At 39.3% G+C, this 22,135-nt stretch overlaps 1 protein-coding gene across 3 annotated transcripts in view; it reads right to left on the reverse strand.

The window, feature by feature from the left end:
• The window catches only part of USP7 (ubiquitin specific peptidase 7), a 75,156-nt gene that overhangs the window by 48,267 nt on the left and 4,754 nt on the right, over positions 1 to 22,135 (reverse strand). The window lies entirely within an intron of this gene.

The following is a 22,135-nucleotide window of genomic DNA, read 5'->3' on the forward strand; positions in this document are numbered from 1 at the left end:
ACCTTAAAGCAAGAATATTACCTCTTGAAAGCCAACAGGAAACTTAGAACAATGTGAAGAAGATGAAGAATAAATACCTGCCTTTAGCGGGAAAAACGATGTGACCAGGTTACTTCACAACTCTCTGTAGCAAAGACTCCCCAAACCATGGCTGTAAGCAATCTTCAGGTAGTCTATTGAACCAGTGGAACTGTTTTTTATGTGACTGTACTAACAGTTCACAAGAAAACCTGTGGGGTCCAGTGACTTGCTATGAAAGTAGGCGTTATTCCCAGGAGGCAGGGTTTTAAAAAAAAAAAAAAAAAAAAAAAAAACACAACACAAAAACCCCCAAAAACCAAACAAACAAAACCCAAAAAACCCAACACACACCAAAATTAGCCAAACAAGTTCCCAACTCTATGATCTGAATGAAATTAACTTACAATAGTCTGAATTAAATTAATTTACAATAGTCAATCTTTAAACAACTAGAAGTGTTCAATGCACAAACTCCCCCTCACTTGCTCTGGAAGAACCCAGCCTTCCAAAAGTAAGAGAAACTATTTGGCCTCTAATCCCTACCTACAGTTAGAATACAAACCCCACTTACTGCACAAAGGGACTCAGGAGAAAAGAAATTAAATTAAAAATGTTCTACACAGTTTCATTTTTTCAAGACAGTCCTAGGTTGCTGTAATGAAAATCTGAAGAGGTATCAACCAATTTCCGTAGTGTGGCTGCCTTTCAAAAGGCATCCGAAAACAAAGCAATCGACCTAAAACGTTTTTAAAGGATGAAACAGTAACAGAGACGGAGATTAATTTGGCCAGTCCAATGGGAGGAGGGGAAATGGAAGCACATAAATCTCTAAGATCCTACGATCTGATGTCAAGGTGTAAATAACTGCTGCCACAGACGTTTCCATGACTTGTAAAAATCATGTAATTTGCATTTACAGCTAAAAGTTGATTCTCACATTAGCAAAATGGTGGGTAATTTCCTTTTGTTTCATGTATTCTTTTCTCCCTTCATGGTTCATTACTTCTTCATTACTTGATCCAGTGTCAAAAGGTATATCTAGCAATGTAAACCTCTAAACAAGAAAGCTATGAAGGACAATGACTAAGTGTTAAGGGAAAAGGCTTCTAGAGAAGTACCAGGAGGCAAGAGGCAAGCTTACAGATTAAGAGAGAAAGGTGTTATGAGCATAGGAAGTGAGATGACTTGTAGCTAGGGAGACAAGGTTTAAAGGTCTTCAATGCTTTCAAAATTTGCCTTACCAAATTTAGAAAGAAAGAAAGAAAGGAAGAAAGAAAGAAAAAAGAAAGGACATTTATTTCTAAAGAGCAAGTAGCTACATCAGAACTTAAAAAAAATAGAAACAGTATTATACAGAAGTCTCTTGCCCTCTAATTGTCATCTGAAACAAATAATTATTGCATTATTGACTGTGAGTTGCAAATCCCCCACAGAAGGAGATGATGCTACATAAGACAGTAAACGAAGAAGAAAGCATTACTGGGATGGGACAACTTCCTGGAAACAGACTCATCAGCTCTGCCATGCCTACGAAACATTTAGCAATGGCTAGACAGACAGTAACGCCGCAGCCACCACTTATTACACTGATCAATCGTTATATTGCTGTTGCCTTGTATTCCTACCATTATGTCTGCCTGTCCAAAGAGAACATTTTGACAAAACATAGGATGGCAAGACTGGTTTTAAATTGTGCCAATGTACCTAATGAATAATAATTTTTAAAAAATGGTCATATTAATAGGTTACATGACTATTCTATTATTAGATAAAACAAAGAAGTTATTACTCTAAGAAACTCCTGAACACTAAACAACATGCATGAAAGATACCAGCCTGTAACGTAAATAGTATCTCAAACTTCATCCTACTGAGAAAGTTATCTTTATTTGAAAATAAAAGGGAGGTACAACTTAACTTTGTGGATAGAAAAAAAGCTGAGAACAAATAACCTACACAGAACCTGCTCTATAAATTAGGCAATTTGCTGCAGCAACTCATTATCTGCTTATCTTTGAAGAGAGAAGCAGTCTGATGGCACGTTACAAAACAAAAATTTAAGTCTTAAAAATGTGATTAACTTCTTATAGACACGTATTATCAATGCAACTACTCAGTGGACCAAAAGCTGCCATTTAAGAAGTCACCCTGAAAAATTCACTAAAACAAACAGTGACTAAATTACTGCCTGCTTTCAGCAGTTTAACTCATTGCTTTATGAATAATTCAGTGTTAAATGAAAGACTGCATGAACCAGAGTTCAGTCTGGACACTAACAACACACCTATAATTATTCAACATACTTACAACTTTATACTCTTGCTGAAGGAGTTTGTATAGACAGCCTTCTCATTTTAAGAAATTTTTCATACACTTTTTAAGCTCCAGATGTTTAATAACTTGGGGTAGACAGCAGCACCAGCATGAGTTTTTCTTCAGTACAGAAAGATACCAACCTGCCTATCTCACTAACATGGCCTTACCCATTCTGCAGTGCCACAACCCCTTGGCAGTCATCAGGGCAAGAGAAGGTCTGCTGGAAAATTTTCATAACTCCTTTTCTTAGTCTGATGAGCTTTGTTAACTTAGGCTACACTTCTAGAAAACTATCAGATCAGGATGAAAGGAAGGAAGACTGCTTCTGGCTCCCATGTAATACTCAAAAAACAGTAACTAGAGCAGTTGACAAGACAAATTATTTTCTTCCACGATAAGGAAAGGCTGAAACATCAGAAGTGTCATGACCTATTATGGCAACACCAACTGGACTTGCACTACCTTCTCTTGCTGTATCTAGAGCAGCAAGGCTATAGAAGCAACTATGCTAACGCGTCACGTCTTGTCTCTGCACATTCCAGAGATGGTAGAATGATTACATCTTTGCTGAAGACAAGGCACTTGGTCCCAACCTACTGAACACACCCTAAACAATGTGTTTTTCCAGTATCACACCCCTCTTTATGTTTTATTGCTTTACTGAGTAATGGACTTATCTCTTGCAACAACAAACACTAAGCTCTTCGGCAATCATCACTAGAAAGGCTGAAAAACTACTCAAAGAAAAATGAACTTCTGACACAGGGAAGAAAAGGATACACTCTCAACTGGAGCCAGGGCAGTCCAAGCATCACAAAGCATTTATGTTTATACATGACATGACACCCAGCACGCTACAGCACTGTGATCGCACTCTTGGTGTTTTAAAAAAGACAATTAAATAGCAATTAAAATGAGTTTATTTGGATAATAATATAAGCACGTTATGGGATTGGTGATTATGCTCCCATTAGCACCTCCTTCTTTTCTTGTGAAAGTATAGAAAAGCATACACCTTCACCACCTGGACCAGCACAATTTTTAGCAGTCAGTCACCTACATATATTTTCAGAACCCACTTCTGTATCATTTTGGATGAGTACAGTCCACAGTTTCAGAAGGTTTGGGGGTATATCTATTAAAGTAAATACTATGACTGAATGCTTGCTATATACTTAAGGAGCAAAAAGGTTTTGCATGTTTAACAGTAGTACAAAATGTTCTTTCTGAAAAATGGGTTAGTATGATTACATACACCACTTGCCCAAACTAGCTCTGAAGGTAGACTGATTCTGCATAGTCACTTTGTTACAAAGTAAAAACATTATTCGCCATTATTTCAGATTCTGAAATTCTGTTTGAGAACGGATTCATACCTACAGCAAATGCTAATTGCACTGCTCACGCCTGAACTCAGTCTTGAAGTATGCTGAGCTTTGCTCACACTAGCAGCAGCATGGGAAGGTAGCATGAATATATTAAGTCTTTTTTTCCTAATACTAACATGTTTTTTTAAACTGTTGAGACACTGTTCATCTGTCCATGTTAGAGTTTAAATGCAAAAATAATTTCCTACCAAAGAACAACAATGGATAATAAAACTGATTTTGCACTGCAATTAATTTTTTCTGCATTGCAAAAAAAAAAATTAACTTTTAGCCTCATACCTTAATTTACCTTTAAACAGGACAGATCACTCTGAGCTAGAGAAACTGTGCAATGTGCACATCAGAGACCTCATACCTAGGATCTAACACCTTCAGCATTTCTTCCTGTTACATTCAGTAATGCTTTTAAAGGTCTTCATTAATCACTGGATTTGCTAGTGTTCATCTTGTTTTACCTCTTCTTTCTCATGCTTTCTGCTGTGCAGAGAAATGGATAGATATGTAAAGTAGGTTCACAGGACTCTGACAGTGGTTACAGGTAGCTTAGCAGTTCTGAGACGAGGCTTTTGTGAGAAGAGGGGAAGGCAAACAAATCAAGATTCAGGAGAATAACTTTAAAAACTGTGATACAATTGTGAAAAAGAGAGCAGAGTTAATGGTATTTCCTTCTCATTTGACAACACAAACAAGCTTAAATCCAGGCTTTTTTGCTGAATAGTAAAGGAATCTAAATCAAATACATTCACAAGAAATTACTCCTTTTAGGCTAACTACGCAACTACTAAGCCTGTTTTAAAGGTGGCAAAGCAACATGAAATCACAAGCCAAATCATCTACAAACTTGATCTGGTAGTCCTATGGCGAACCTAGAAAAATGCAAGAACGTTCTTGGGTACACAGTGGTGATCTATGCCATGCCACATGATGTATACACTGCTCAGTGGGGATGCACAACTGAAAGATCTTGGGACCTCCTCAGCACAGTATCTGACTATATTGTTCTTGAAGCGGAGCTTCTATAAAGAACTACTATGGGCTTTAAATAGCACAGTGCACTGAATACTAAAACAATCTGAATTATAATATGGAAGATACTGTTTATATGGAAGAACTGTAAATAAAGCCTGCCATGTGTGCTGGTTTGACTTCATATAACACATTAATAGGTTAAGAATGAGGACAGAGAAAACAGACGAGATTAGTCACCTTTCCTCTGAAGTTAATATAAGGGGGGGTACGGGATATGCCAGACAAATATTGTGAATAGCATGGAGGTGTGTGTGGGGGGAAACCACAAACAAACCAATCACCAGAGAACAATTATTTTCTACTACTTACACTACAAGGGCCTTTACATGAAATTACCTGAATGTGAGTTTAAAGGAAACAAATAAAATCCTTTTTCATGCCGCATGAAAGCTATGAATAGCTTCTGAAAGCTATGAAACATTTTGTCAGAAGATGCTGTGGAGGCCAAGACACCTTCCCAGCTCCCTCTGGTTCAAAGGCAGTGGCACTAATGCAAAAGAGGAGGTCCACAAAGCACAGTACGCAGGTTCGACACCAGCCAACAAAGGAAGCCATGGCAGGCTGAAGGGAACAGGAATGGGGAGGGACGCTGCTGTAGGGCACCCCCCAAGTCCCCATCTCATGGCTCTGGGATTTCCTGATCTGTGGATGGTGCCTCTGCATTTCAAAATGCACTATGACCATGTGTCCCAACTTTGCAAACCAGTAGACATGACTAGTATTTACAACATCCCAGCAAGCAGTGCCACAGTTTAACTGTGTTATACAAAATAACTCTGTCTTTTTGTTTTCACCCTGCCCTCTGATGTTACACTGGATGTTCTCCGGGTCTCAGATTGCTTCTGTTTCACCTTCTCCTGCCACTTGTGCTTTCCAGACTTCTCACACATCTGTGCTCAGTTACTCACAACACTAGGGCCAGACGGACACTTCCTGGTCTACTTAGTCATTTCTGCTACAGCAGCCATTTGATACCTTTTACAATCTTTATTTTCCTCATTGTAACTTCTTTACTTCTCCCATAGCTTTTTAAGATTGAGGAGGAAAGCAAGGTTGTTAACCAGGCTGCACTCAGTGTTCAAGATGCAGAAGCACAGTGAACTTATACAAAGCATATATTATTCCCCATTCACATTCCGAAAGCAATGAATGGAAGAAGACTCCATCAGGAGCGGTGAAAAGGCACGGAGGCAGCCTGGCCAGGCTCAGACACCCTCGGGGTGAGCACAGTGGGGAAGGGAACTCGCCATACCTCCCCTGCCCTAACATTTAACATAAGCATCTGCTACTGACAGCCCTCAAGACACAAGACACCAGGTTAAACACAATTTTTGCTCAATCCAAGGTGGCTAATCTTATGTAGATATGCAGGGTTTCTGTAAGAAGCTTTGGAATATTCATGCTGAAAAACCCATTACCAGCCTAAAGTTCACAGTGTGTAAAAACGGGGCAAAATAAATGGCGTTTTAAAAAAAAAAAAAAAATTTCCAAGATTCCTGACTCGGAACACAGTTTTGCACTTGCCTATAAACTTTATTGTAGGGGAAAAAATGGCTATCACAGAAGCATTTAGCACTCTGCATTCAAAATTAGAGCGGACCCAAGCCATGCTTCTCTTCCACTTCAAGAAAAACAATCCCAGTTGCCAAGAAGCATCCACGCGGCGTGGGGCAGGGAGCAGATCAGCCCCGGGCTCCCCACCCAGCCTTACGCCCACGGACGATGGCTTCGCCTCCCAGCCCAGCATCGGTGCTTCTGACGGTTTCCTCCTCATTTGAGCGTGCCGCAAGAGGAACTGCATCGCAGGTTAGCGGCCGCAGTAGTAAAGCACAGAGCTGAACCAATTAGCGTGGGTCTGCCCATACTGATAAACTCTAACCTCACGTCAGGGTCGCTTTTACAAGTCTAGATTAACCGTGGGGAAAACGACAACAACAATTAAACCATTCAAGGTTGTTTTTTGGTTTTGTTTTATTTTTCTGTTAAGTCCTTTACGCGAACTGATACACATGCACATGTGCACATCCTGGTAGCAGAGGAATATTTACTGTTTCCTCCCAGCGATATAAGGAGCACTGCTGGCAAAATCGTTATTTTCTACTAAAATTCAGTTTTTGCTAGTTTAAGTTTATTAACACATGCGTTTCAAGCATAATGGTAAACTATGATTTTAAGAGATTCCTATTACCAAAAAAAAAAACCACACCACCCTACACTTTGGGTTAATTTTACCATTGGTTTTCACTGTAATTAACAAGATGTAATTATGCTCTCATCTAAAATTAACAACTGCGGAATGAGCAAAACAAAAAACATGCCTTTTTCAAATGGGGTGCTTTACAATGAGCTGGACAAGAAACTGCTTTTTTGTTCTCTAAGACACAGATTGCAGAGTTTTCTATTCTCCACCAGTTTCCCAAATTCCTGAAAGACATAGGTCCCAGGAGTTTTTGAGGTTGTTACTTAATAAGCTCAATTTTCCAACCTCATCTGTTAGCATTGTTCCATGTTCTACAAAAACTTCACTGAGCCAAAGAGGACAAGCAGAGAATGACTGTACCGGGGAGGAGTGCCCAGCTGAGATGGGACTTGCTGATGTCCCTGCCTTTGAACAGGCAAGAGGCGCAGGGCTGGTGCCCCGAGGAGCAGCGGCTGTGGGCTGCTTTACCCCATCCCGCTCCCATTTGGCACGGAAATCCCCTTCCCTACATCAAAAGTGTCCCCATTTTGACCGGAGTCTCCACAAAGATTTTGGGGTCTGGACACTCCCAAGAAACCACTGCCATTAAATTTCTGGCCAGCCTTAATGTACTGATCATCTGCCCCGTGGCTACTCTGCATTCTCCTACTTTGTATCACAAACACTATCAATCATTAAAATAATTTAAAAAGCCTTAACAGAGGACTGAACCAAGAGTCTTCCTCAGTCTTGACAACAGTCCCAAAGCAGTTTAGGTTTTCCTCAGCATTCACTTTTAAATAAGATTTAACCTTTATTTTCCCTTTCCATTCTGACAGCAACCTTTCCACCCCCAAGTGTTAATGCTCTGAGAAGAGCTAATAATTGTTGTAAAATGTTCTGAAGATCAGCTTCTCTTTACTGCTTTGAAGATGAAAGTTATTGTACTGAAAACATCCAAATGTTAGCAGACACCAAAACTAGTACTAAACTGTGTTAATTATTTAATACTGTCCACTTTCAAAAGAAACAACTTTCTTCAAACAAATAACACAGCTAAAAAACTTTTTTATATAGAAAACATATGGAATCTTGGGTGTTAGCTTCCATTATTTACCAAGGAATTCTTAAAAGAATGCAGAACAGGAATTTTATAATCCTCAGTTAAGCACTCCATTGACAATTTTGTCACTTTTTTGGTCAGCAAAATTAAGTAACTTTTTTTTTTTAAATAAAAACAAAAGAAAACTTTTAAGAAGTGACAGAAAAGGCTTTTCCTATTTAACTATTCAAGTGTTAAATAGCCAACCAGTTGTTCTGGTGCCAAAAAGGCTGCCATGGGACCACGTAGCCAAGTCCACGTATTAGTCAAGCAAACACAATCAGAAAAGAAGTTATACTTTGTATTCTAGAGAAAACAATATACATACAAAAAAAAGCACAACTGTACACACCTTTTGAGGCTAGTTTTCTCTTTCAAAACCTGACACAAATGCACTGAAATGAATGAGGCAAAGAAACTAGTGTACTCATCCATACCTGCATTAGCTGAGAACAGCTAAATTCAGGTCTGCAAAATTAAGCTATTTGGAATACAAACAAGAATAATAATAATTAAAAAAATCTACTGATAAACACTGGAACACATGTAAAGAAGTAATCATTTTTAAAACAATTCTTTATCACAGACAGGGCTTTTTGAACCATGTACATCATACAGTAACATTTGCAGCTGCGAACTTCAAAACTATGTGGTTTATGCAAATCATGCAAACAACTATTTTAGAAACAGAAATTTGAGAGACACATTCAAGAAATGAGACCTTGCACCCATGTAATTTAGATTTCATCTTGCAGTGCAACCAAGTGGATGAAGGGTGGAGGGATGATGCTTCGGATGGAGTTCATTTTATATGCTGGGGCTCTTGCATATTTCAGCACTCTCATTAATGCCCTGATGTGTCACCACCCCAAATAACTACCCAAATTAGTTTTTCCCTGAAAAGGGAGACAAACCAAGTTGGTCAAAATTCTTCTCCTTTTTCTTTGGAAAGCCAGTCACCTCACATGTGGCAGCAGTTATAACTAGCACAATTCTGAGCAAAAATACATTCTGAAGAGGAAGTTGTACTTCACTGCTCACATGTTTGTTGTGTATTTACTTTCTTATTTATTACACATTACTTTTTGTTTGTTTGTTTCATGAGCCAAATCCTCAGACAGTATTTCAATAGCTTTCTGGTCAACTATTCTTAGAGCATAAAGGCAACAAAACAGCCTTGAAAATGTGTTTTAGAACAGCTGACTACTGCCTGTCACCCAGTGAATTACATCTTTCTTATGCTCTGCAAAACACCCTAATTCCACAAATACACTCCCAATCTCAATACTCTATTCTTTCTGGCAAATCTTCTATTTTTGCTCCATTGCTAGCACCACTCATCTGAAGCAAATTTTGAGGACTTCCAAAAATTAATTACTGCCTTCCTGCTTTGCCTCTGGCTAGAGGCTGGTATAAACATCACCACCGAATTAAGCTGTATCTCAAATTCTTTATTCTATTGATGATGAATGATTCTTCCTTTGTCTCAGGAAAACTGTAAGTCCCTTAAGTTTTCTCCCCACCCTTTATTTTTCTCTCTAATAATGTAGCATTTGTGGCCTGTGTCATCATCAGCCACTAAAAACTCACACACAGCTGGGACAGAAACCCTCACTACTCATGCTGCTTTTGCTCTAGCTAGTCCATTTATATTTCCTGCTATAACTTTTATTCCACAAATGCTCTCAGTGTTTTGAGTATACCCCTGGAGCACGCAAAAGCAGATATTTGTCAGTCCTCCCCACTACTGGATCCTCATCTCATTTCCTCTCTTTTTCCCAGACTACTTTTCCGTGACTTTAGAACTGCTAAGTTTTCCTTGGAGGGAGGGGAGCATGGGACAGTGCGTGGCAGTGGATCACAGGGAAGGAGAGAGAAATAAATCCAAACATAGAGGTACACCACAAACTGTCTAGTATGTAATTCCTGGCACTTCCTCAGCTCCAGACCTTTTTCACCAAAAAAAAAAAAAAAATCAATTATGAATCCATAAGAATGTTTCTCCTTTCAGAAGCAGAGAGAACACAATTTAAGAGATCTTGCTTAAGAAATAAAAGTACATGCAAAAAAAAGTATCTGCAACTAGTGTGCATTATTTGAAGGTTTCTCATCTAAAAGTCACTATTTTTTTAATACCTCGAACTGACAGAATTGAAGCAGAGAGGTCCAATTTAAATGTCATTATAGTCAGGTCTGACCCAAACCTGAAACGAGCTCCAGATGTTACTGGTCAAAGTCAGAATAAGAGCAGAATTTAAGTATTACTAGGGATGGTAATAATTTAACTGCAACTGTTATCCATACAGGAATACCTTTCGCTTTCTGAAAGGAGAAACTTCCTTTCAGAAAAAAAAAGGGAGAGACATGCTATGCCATGTCTTTGCAATAAAGAATAAGAAGAGATAGACAACAAAAGCAAAGACAAAATGGACTGGGACAGAAAAGGGAATGGTTATTTTGCTGGAGGTTATCAGGGAGGAGAAGCTGCACTTTGGGACATGGCACTCAACCAGCAAAAGAACCAAACCGACCCTTTGGTACAATATTCAGTTATTTCACCTACAAAAAACAGGTGCCTACAAGTAAGTGGCAACGTGTTGTGTTTATCAGGGTGGTAACACAACACTGGCATACTTTTAACAGCTAAGCTACACAAAAGGAAATTTATCTGTGCACATGTAACAGGAGAGTCTTTACCTGTTTAAGCTTGTTCACAAACCCCATCAGACACAATACATTGTCTAGATTTTTACCTAGCAGATACACTTCCCCTCCCATTACATCCTTTGACCATAAAAATGTTAAAATAAGAAATAAACATACACATGTTTTGATTTGCTCTAATTCATATGGCCAAATGCAGGTATTTTAATGTCCCTGTGGATGTTTTACTATTGATGCATTTTCAGCACACTTTTTAAGATCAAAGAAATTCCACAAGACCAAAAAGAGACACAGACAAGGGATAGGGTAAGTAGATGTCTGTCTCATTTTGGCTTGGACAGTCTGGGTAAACAAGACTTCACCAAACATCCAGATGATAATCTGTGGGATGCTAGAGAGATCTGGGATTTTGTTAGAGAACTTCTATCAAGCTGTAGGATCTCCCCATATTCACCTTCTTAAAGCAAGGCCCTGGGACTTAACCCATGTGCAGCTGTATGGCAGGAGAGAGGAAGTCCATCGCAAGGACCAGGCTGTACGCACAGGGGAAATATCACACCCACTACAGTTGGGTTGCGCAATCCAAGACAAAAAAAGCGCTCCTTCATTGTACAAACCACTGCAAATGCCACCCTCTCTTCTTTGAAAATTAAAATATTTGCTTTAAAGTGTTGACACAGAATAAAAGACCCCAGAACAAAGAGAAACACCTTTCAATATATCTTACAGGCACCTGGTTTTAGCTTTTACTATTGCTTCTGCCATCATACGTGCCTAATAGATGCGGTGTTCACAGCCAAACCTGTTTTTAAAGTTTCGGGTGCGGGGGGAAGTATTTTCTTTTATTTTCTGCAAATGCTACTAGCAACCAACTCCATGAATTTCACAAGCAAACAGAAAGGCTATAAACATAATAATTTCAACGCCAACAGTGCTTATTCCCTATCACTTAATACAATCCAGCATTCTTGAAGTCCAAGCACGCTTCAAATCCCTGCAACCTTCCTTCTCAGGCACAGTGATTCTGAACTCACCCTGCTGAGCCGTACAGGGAACATCCACTTCAATGTTAAGCTCCAACTACTGGGGAAAAAGAAAGGTTGTTCCAGATCCACCACTAGATGCACCCCCCATCCACTTGCACACATGCAAACTAAAACTCAACACACTGGTGCCCAAAGCACTCTGGCAGAATTATGGCATCCCTCTATAGTTGAAGTTAAGAACCTGCATTAAGTGACAAATTCCTGTTACATGACAGCATTGCCTGTGCCGCATTGACTGCATGTTACGACGACTGTTCTAGGGATAGTTTTATACCTTATTTTTCCATTTAATTTTTTTAATGTACAAATATGAAATATTTTTTAGAGGAATGGCATTTTAAGCATAAAAAAGCCTGCTGGACATGCACACTTTCCACGTGGTTTCTGTTATCAATTTTAACAAGTATGCAAATAGGCAAAAGATTGGATCAAACAAGATACAGCCTTCTACTTTCTGTTCTACAAATGAGAGATAAAACCAGAAACAACAGTATTGGTGTTATTCACAGTATTCAGTATTATTTTACTATTACCGATACTATTATTGTAATAGTCTATTTACATGAACACTTTATCTGGGATGAAAGAAATGACCCCTACACTTTAATTCATATACTAGTGTACTTGTTTTGGTCAGATCTCAGACCGAGATCTACCTAGCAGCAATCCAAGTGCCAGCAATACAGTTTCTCAACACCCAACAATCAGAATCTCTGCTTATGCAGGTTCATAACCCTTGTGATGCTTTACCTTAAGGTGGAAACAGAAAAGAAAAACAGTAGACAAAAAGCATGAGTTCTAGGTCATTAAGGATTTTCAGGACTAGATTGCATTTTTGAGTTTCGTTTAGAAATACAGAGAGGGTCAGTGGAAACCATGGCATGTAGACGATGTACACAGAAGAGCTGTTATTGCCAGTGGTGTGTACTGCCATCTGCACTAGTGCTTTTTAAACTTTTTACAATGGTAACATGCTCCAACAACTTAACTCTAATCCTTATATTTGATTATCGTTGCTTGAAAAACACATCTGAAAGAACTGGTAGAGCTCTGTGGAAAGGACAAGGTATTTCTCACCACTACAAGTGGCATAGCTACAGCAATTTGTATTTTCTCCTAAATCTTCCAACACAGCAAGTAGTTAAACAATCTGGGTAGGCCATAAACCAAATTATTCAGGTGTGTTCAGGTACTGAACTACCATTAAAGTATCATCTTAAAATAGCTTTTGCTGCTGATGAAAATCACAGGGACAATCCAAATTTATCTGCAGATCCAGGAGGCAGCTGCATACATTCAACCACGACACATGACTTACAGATCTCAGTGAGTGAATTTACAGAGGAGACAAATATGGTAGGTTGAGGAAAGTGTTCCAGCTCCCAGAAAATTCATGCCCACCTCAATATAACCAAGTATACAGTTATCTTTTGAATATAAGCTGAACTTCTGAACGTAACATATACCACTAGAAATTCTGTGTTACCCATCTGAGCGCTGGTGCCACTCCTTGCCTGGCAGGCAGTTAACATACCATCTTCTCAGTGGCGGCAGGGGAAAAGGAGCAGATACCCCTCCAGCGTCTCCTCTGCTCAGGTCCAAAGAGCATCTGAACCAGGCTGCAACCAAGAACAAGGCACTCTTCTCAGCTGCCCACTTCTCCAGGTGCTCTTCTGAACTGGACCAGTAGGTAGGGCAAAATTATTCTTTTGGAAGTAGTCACCTATTTTCAAAGCTTGTTCTCCCAAGGCACCCCTTCCTTTACTTTTGGTGCACCCTCACGTAGGAAACACAAAGGCATAAAACAGGTTTCTGCCGGCCCCGCAAGAAGTCACCCAGCTGGGAGATCGCTCCCAAGGAAAGAGTGCTGCCAGTAACAGGACAGTGGCCAGATAACCGGCCTGGCGCACCACGTGGCTATGGGCATGCGATGCATCGCCACGGAGAAGCAAGTTACCAAATTAACAACCCCTCCCCAAGTTTCTGAGCACGATGTGGAAATCAAAAGTGCAGCAGTACCACCAAGAATGGGTTTATAACACCAAGAGTTTAACTAGCTTTTCACAGTACACAACTGTCCATATGTAGGGTAGAAATGACCCATAAATTACTCAACAATTCCACTTACTTAAAAAAATTCCTTACTTCAGAAAACACAAATATCTCTCTATTTATAAAGTTGTATCCTGCCAAAATTTCAAATACTTTTACTGTACACCTATCCTTTGATTTAATAAAGCATGCATCTGAGGTGGTTAACATGCATTTCAAGGTATATTAAAAATAAGAGATCAAAAATTAACATTAGCACAGTTAATCTCTGCCAATATTTTGCTCCAGCTATGCTAACTAGACCCTGTCTAGCATTAAGCCAGTCAGTATTAAGGCAGTTTTATATTCTTAAATCTAACCTGTGAACATGATGCTAACAGCAATACTTTAAGTTGAATTTAAAATGACCAACATGTCACATATCATCTCCTGTAAACTTTCCAGATTAGGAAGCAGGTTAACTCTGAAATTTCTTTTAACAGACCTGCTAAAAACTTGTATGATCCAACCACATTCCAGAAACCAGTGGCTCCTGTTTAAATTAGGATCATTACACTGGCCAGTGAGCTTGGCTGATAGAACAGCTGCAGTAAGCACCAACTCCAGGTCTGAATGGGACCTGGAAATTTTTATCACTGTGCTGAAAATACCAGAAGAAAAGCTAATTTGAGCAGGAGACCCCCACAAATACACTTAGATTATGATTTGAGGTAACTGTTTGAGATTTTAATAGGTACTTAAATCAGAAAATAGTAACCCACTTAGTATAGGTGAGAAAGCTGAAGATCCTTCAGATCTATCTTCAAGCTGGAAAACACAAGAGACTATTTTTAACTACAAGGAATACCCTTGTGCAAAAAAAAAAAAAAACCAACAGAAGTGAAGACATTCAGAAGTAGACCTGAAATGGGAACAATTTCATCCCCAGAAGTGGTTTGCATCTGAACAACATTCAATTTTTATAATGGTGAAACCATGTGTCTGCACTAAGAGCTCTAAAAGCTTGCATTTGATACTAACCCTTGGAACTTTACTACAGCTCTGTCCCCTAATGCATTTCTTGGGGGAGACAGGCCTGGGTTTTAAATAACAGGACTTGGAAAAGGTTAAAAACAAAAAGTTATAGAAGTTACTAACGCATTAAGAGTTTTCTCTCCTTCCTGTTTCCTCAGTCAAGCTGATCCACTCGTTGTGGGGTCAAACAATAAAGCAGACGAGTGAACTGAGCTAGGTTAAAAATACACCCCAAATAAGGAAGTTATTTTAAATTCAGATCTCTTCATTCATCTCGTTTACCATGTGCTCCCACACAGCTGTGTCAGTGCAAATGAGGAGGCAAAAGGGAGGCACAGAGGTCAAAAAAACCTGCTCTAGAAGATACCTCTTCTTTGTAGCAGTGTTAGAGTGAACTAGACACAAACTCTTCTGGCGCCCAGTAGCATATAAAAGTCATCTGATATAATCAAGTCTGGTGACCAGACCAAAATCCAGGACCTTCCCTGCAGCCTGTGCTCAATTTTGGGTTAGACTCCTCTTTCTTGCAGGCACTATTCTCAGCTGGGCTGCTGCACAGCACAGCCACCTGACACTGTATCAGTTAAGAGACACTGCTTGGATGTGGGAGATGTTTGATGCCTCTGACTCCAGAGAGGTCTAGCATGCACACCTGCTAACTGCGAGTGGGCTTCCACTACATTAATTTAAGCAAAAGCTAGGTAACAGTAATAATATTCTTGAACAAAATGAGCCTTGAAGATGTGCTCTGTGTTGAATTCAGTGGTACTAGTATAACTTTACTAGCAAAAGCATGCGTTTACACATTTGGACACATAAGGCATTAGGAAGGTTCCAATGGCTCACGTTCAGACCTTGACTATGCTGTACTTCAAGCAACCAAGTACTTTTCTTGGATTAGACTTCAGTTTTGTTCTTCAAAGGAGCCACAAAGTATCTAAATTTTGATTCATCTTCATTAGTAGTTTGCAATATGGATTTATACAAACGCTTCTGGGGCACGCACAATTTCTAAGACAACCAACAGTTAAACATACTGAAAAGAACCACTTGAGGCACAGTCTCTCACTGCATTAATGTTAACACCTCTCAGTTCATTATACTGAAGGCTGCTGAAAGGTCTTAAAGAATTAGTTAGAATATTTTCTTAATCCAGAAGAGAGGTCACTGACCAATAAAGCTGAAGTGTTTTTATCCCAAGTTTATTAGTCCGAAGACAGATGCTGTGGTTCCACACACATTTCTTCAGTGGCAATACCAACGCGCCCAGTCCCCAGGCTCATTCACACCTCTACACACTGCTCTTTGCCAGAGCCAGCTCAGCTCTCAGTTCAGCTGCAGGGGCTGGAGAACCCACCAGTTTCACTACGTATCTCCAGCAAAACAGAGAGGACAGAACAAAGTCACGGCTGAACGGGGCTGCTTATGAACGGGCAACGGATACAGGTGAAACGAGATCCATTTTTGTGCAACTTTCTAATTATTTTTTCCCTTAATCTGTGCTATTATCAAGATCAAGAGAGGGTTTCCCCAGCAGAGCTCCACTGGTAAGCAAAGGAGCTGCGCAGCTTTCCCTCTTCAGAGGGAAACCCCAAGAATCCTTTCCAGTAAGGACCCTATCCCTCCCACACCAACCCTTCTCCTACTTTGGACAATACACTTCAGGGCACAGATTGTAAGCCAAGGCATGAGCCTGATGAACAAAACAGGTTAAAAAACCAAGACAAATCTGCTGAGAACAAGAAAATACCTTTAAATCAATATGGAACTGAAGCAATACATTTGAAGAAACAAACAATTATTATCAAATCCTGTGGTTAAACTTTTAGAATAAACTACTTTAAAAAAATTATTAGTTAGTTTCGATTTCTGGCAGATTTTGGTTTGATTTTACTGCTGCTTATTTTTGTTTCCTCAACTGTAAGGACACTTTAAGAAGGAAAAAAAAAAACAAAACCACCCAAAACTTATGCTTATGGTTACTACCTTCATGGCATGATGGAAATACTGCAAAGCATTATACTAGTTTTTAAGGGGACTGTTTTTCTGGCATGGGGTTGAAGTCCAAGAAGTATCTGAAACAGTCAGACTGAAACAGAGGAGATAAAAATCACACAGGAAGAATAAGAAGAGGGAAAGGAAAGCAGAAGAAAATTGTGAAACATCACTACTGTAATTACTACTAGCAAAGAGGGTTTTGCATGTGGCTTGTGACCCACTGTTTAATTCATGTAATTTACAGACACATTAGAGTTATCTCTGTGTTCAAACTTCTAATAGTATCTACTGTTCTCCAGAAATTAGGTTCACCCCTTGATATTATTAAGCAACTAACACTTAACCAGGTGAAAAATTCTTTAGAAAAGGTCAGTTCCTTGCTACTCCCAATGAAGAAGGAAATCTAACTAAGCTTGACTTAATGAACAATAAAAGAGGGTTCACACGGCCTCTGCTTAAGCAGATTTCCTTTAAAAAAAAAAAGTACATCTCACATTGTCTTAGGACTTGAAGCCTGTAAACCCATACAACAGCATTTGAGTGTCGAGTCAGCTCTGTAATAGAAGCAAACCAACCATTTATCTACATGGAATAGTTAAGACATGCTGTGAAGGCAAACTTGTGTCTAAAAATTGTTACTTAATTATGGTTACCAGAAATAGTCTGGTGATACGTATTTCACGACTACTGAACAGCAACAGCAAAGAGTCGGCTGCACCAGGAGAGCTGCCTGGCTTTATAAGCAGGAAGGGAGAATGTAAGTTCTTCCCCATCTCCAAATGAAGTGATCTCTGTCCTTGGAAAAAACCAAAGATGATGCAGAAACCACCATGCCCCAGGTACTAGGACTGCCAACTCCGCCTTGACTGCCTAAAACAAAATATATTTTTAGATGGCTGGCGGGGAAGGAAAAAAAAAAAAAAAGAAAAAGAAAAAAAAAAGAAACAGATCACTCCCCAAACGCTTTTTAATCTCTTCATTCTTTTCCAGTAATGACAGACTACCAAGACAAAAAAATGCAACAGGTTACTGTCCAAAAACTGTATAGTGCTAAATAAGTGCAATTCAACACAGACACTCCTCTAGTCATACAGGGGCTGGGGCAGCCCAGTAGGACCAGACCAGCAATGGTCCCTGTCACAGCTGATGGATAAAATAGTGATCCCAGACACAGGGTGGCCAACCTTTCTGATCGTAAAACCTGCAAACCAGAATGTTCATATCACTACAAGCCACAACCCCCCCACCGCTGCCACCACCATGTCCAGCGCAGCGAGAGAACTGCAGAACATGTGCAAGTTTAAAAAGTCTACCTGAAAGTCCTCATCCTGTACCGAGAGATGAGGGCTAAACTGCACAGGTGAGCAACAAGAGGCAGTGGCATGCTTGCCCCAGCGCCCGTGCAGGGCAGCTTCCTCCTCAGCTGGGAGGTCAGATTTTCCCCCAGCCCGCAGAGCATCCCTGAGCCACTGCCGGATCCCGAGGGACTGCGGGCATGGGCAACTGCACGCGAGATGCTCGAGAGTGCAGACAGAGCACCGCATGGCCTGGACTTGAAAGTGTAGCCCACAATTTATCCAGTACTTTCATGGTTCAGAAGCAAGCTTTACTTGCAAAATAGCAAAAATTTCCTATCTAGTCACAGAATAACACATTGATCTTATACTGGGAAGTCGGTTTCTTCTCTTAAAAATATAATTTCCCTTCTCTTTATATGCATCAACTCATTTACTGATACATTTACTACAGATTTAAAGTCTACATTTTTAATTCACGAATTAGCCATTTCATGAAACCAATTCACACCACTGATCCCTGATCTATTTAACAGTAAGAATATTAACCCATTAAGATGGATTTGGAATTTAAAACCTTTGCCAAGTTTTAATAGGCATTTGCACCCTCATACTTTTATCAAAATCTCCATCAAAGTTCTGCTGAACAATATCAGTGATGTTAGAAAATAACTCTCTGAAACATATGGGAAGGAAAATCTCTGTTGTGGAAACACACAACCATTCCATTCTTTAAACACAGCTCAACAGAAATTCATCTAATTGTTGTATTAGTATAACATCACATTTACAGCCCTAAAATAAAATTTTCCTTAGATCTTCAAAAAAAACCACACACGGACAGCTGGAGATGCTGTATTTTTTAAGAACATCCTTACAGCTGCACCTTGTGAAATCACCAGATGATCAAGGTTAGAGCTACGGTGAACACCAATGATACTCCTACACATCCTTTCCTATTTACACTAGGAAAAGGGCAATTATGAAAAATGACCTTAAGAATTTTCAGAGATTTCTGCCTTTAAAGCAAGTTCTACTGTAGTGCATTCAATCCCTTAACATACAAAATATAAAGCTCCAAATTCTGTTTTCCAGCACTTTTATGATGTTTCATGTCAAAGAGGTGTGACTGTATTAAAAAAAATTCATCACCTTTCCTAGGTTGCAAAACACTGCCGTACTGCTAAAAAACAAACAAACAAAACCAAACCAAAACAAAAACAACCAAAATCCCTATTTTGAACTTTCTTCTCATAGGACATTCCAGCTCACTATCCACATCATCTTCCTCTGGCTTGCAATATGCTTTGGAGCGCAAGCCGAGGTGCTGGTTTCAATGCAGAAAACCCCAAGATGCTCAGGACGCCTGGACAACTGTCTATCGCCACATACCAACATACATGCAAGAGTAAGCTGAGGTACTAGCGTTTTCTCTTCCCCGATTTAAATAGGATGCTCCTGGCACATCTTCTCTGAGTGGCATCGCTCCGGAGCTTGCTTTACACCTGCAGTCAGGGAGAACTCCAGATTTGCAGACACTGAACGTCCTGTTCTCCTAAGATGTTTCATTCTACAGAGCATGATGGTTTTGTTTAGATCTTCACTATTAAATGGGTAATGTTTAAAACAGCTGCCAAACAGCAATTAGAAACACAAACTGAGATGGGCTATACTGATTACATCATGGAATTTCAGTTTTATCAAAATTTGCCATTTAATCTCCATATTTTTAAGAGATTTTGCTTAACAAATATGCACATGCTGTTACGCTGAACAATCAAGTTGTGTTATTCTAGGAACATATTAAGTCCAATATAAAACAGTCTTCAAATGTGTTTTTATATATTCTGAAGAGAATCCCAAAGATTCCTAGGCACTATGGTAGAAGACTAACACTGTCCTCCCCAAACTGCAAATATTCAGTACAGTTTCAGTATTTTCAAAATCCGTCTACTAATTTCCAGAAGCTTAATTATTTCTAGTTAAGAAAAATCTCAGCCTTCTAGGAAATCTAGGCAAATACAAGTCAGAATAAAACATTATTTCCAAGTTGACCATTCTTCATTTTGCTGGCAAGTCATTCAAACTCCATTCAGTGTGTCTAAACTTAGAGCTTGTTTTACTACAATCAGTAAGCCAAGCTGAAAAAAAAAATGGTTTAGCGGAAATACTAAAATGTGTTAAGTCTAAGCCTGCACAATATGCAGAGATACATTATGCTACAGCCGTTGCCACTGATCAGATGTACTTTTACTCTTTTTGCTAATGTATCTAGTGCATCAAATTAAAATGCTAAAACCATCGGACCAAAATACATTATCTTAAGTGACCAATAAAAAAAAGTTTCAGGAAACAACACTGCAGATTTAGTAACCTGACAAATAAGATAACCAGTCTCCAGCCCCCATTCTACTTGCCAAGACACTTTATAATAACTGTTAATCCTGTTGCCAGTAATGTCAAACTAGCACATAGCAGATTTTATATATATTAATATACATATATATTTAAGGGGAAAAAAGCACACTTACTATGGATTACTAATGCCTTGTATTGCAAGCCACCCAATATTTTACTCCTTCACAATCGAGGTTTTACAGCCACAAGATACAAAGTTAAATTAAAGCAACTGATCTGAGACACCTCCAAAGCACAAACTAAAGCAAATAATGCCCTATTTTAAATTTATTACCATTTAAGAAAAATTGGATGCTTCACAAGCTCTAAACCAGTTCATTTTCACCCTTACCCCAAATATCGAATGATGTCATGCAAGCTGTACTGGCTAAACTGGTTTAACTGCTGCAGGCTGGATGCACTGTTTAGATTTTGTTGTGATAAATTATTCTGCAGCAATGAAACTGATTCAGTTGGTCTCAAACAACTATCTCCATCTGCCTTTTTAAAGTTTGGGCTTATATTTTACACACACAACTTGCTACTTTACTTAGTATATGACAGGGAACAGATTTTACTTCTCTTCTGAATTCAGTCAATAGCATGGAACAACTGGAGTGGAGTAAGGAAGGCTGATATATATAGTTCATCTTGAATGGCGTGCTATCTACACTTCCCTCTGAATTTTGCACACATTTTCCACTATCCACTATTTCCACTTCTCCTTCACAGAAAGTTTACCAAATCTGATGACCTATTGAGCACCCAGTTCATGAAGAATGCACAGAAGAAACTCTAGACATAGTTAGCACTCTTCAAAAGTCACCTATGCCGCTTTCTCGGTTGGCATGAAGCGGCTATCTGAGAACCATGCAATGCACATCTTTTCCCAAGGCCAAGCATGCTCTTTCCAGAGGTACTAAACATTATCATTGCTGGGAATAAGAGGCCAGGCCTGGTTCTTCGCTCTAGGTATAACCTCAGAATTAACTTAATTTTGCTTGTTGTCTGCTGCATCAGCATTTTTATCTCCCCTCACTTGAGCATCATCTATTTCATGGAAAAATGTCAAGGCTGAAGAGGGGAAGGGGCAGGAAGAACATATAAACAAGCAGACACCCACGGCCATATGATGAATTTAGTCTGCATATTCTCCTCTCAAATATACAGCCTGACTTTATCACCACTTGGCTAGAAGCAATATAGAAGACAGCAAGGGAGCTCAGGGAAAAAGAGGGATACAGGCCTTCATGAGAAAGGCATGGAAGCAGGCAAAAAAAGAAACGAACACTGTGTTATGTATGCAAATGATATTAAATTGCCAGGAATTGAGAATACTAATGAGGGCAAAATATGAGAAGGAAGTAAGCTTTCAGAAGATAGGCAAAAAAAAAAAAGTTACGTATTTGAGACCAGTATCACAAAGTGGGTCAGAAATCCAGTGAATTCTGTCAGTAGTGAGCAAAACAGGAATGAACAGCAAGCAACACAAAATTTCAATTGCATGGAAACTGCAGGAAAGTGCAATTTTAAACTTTTCACATACATAGACACACAGGGACATGTCAAATTTTTTTTTCTTGTTCTTTGTAAATACCTTACATCATTTCACCTGGAATTCAAATCTCAACTTT

Source organism: Calonectris borealis, chromosome 16 (assembly GCF_964195595.1).
Source record: "Calonectris borealis chromosome 16, bCalBor7.hap1.2, whole genome shotgun sequence".
Classification (NCBI taxonomy): domain Eukaryota; kingdom Metazoa; phylum Chordata; class Aves; order Procellariiformes; family Procellariidae; genus Calonectris; species Calonectris borealis.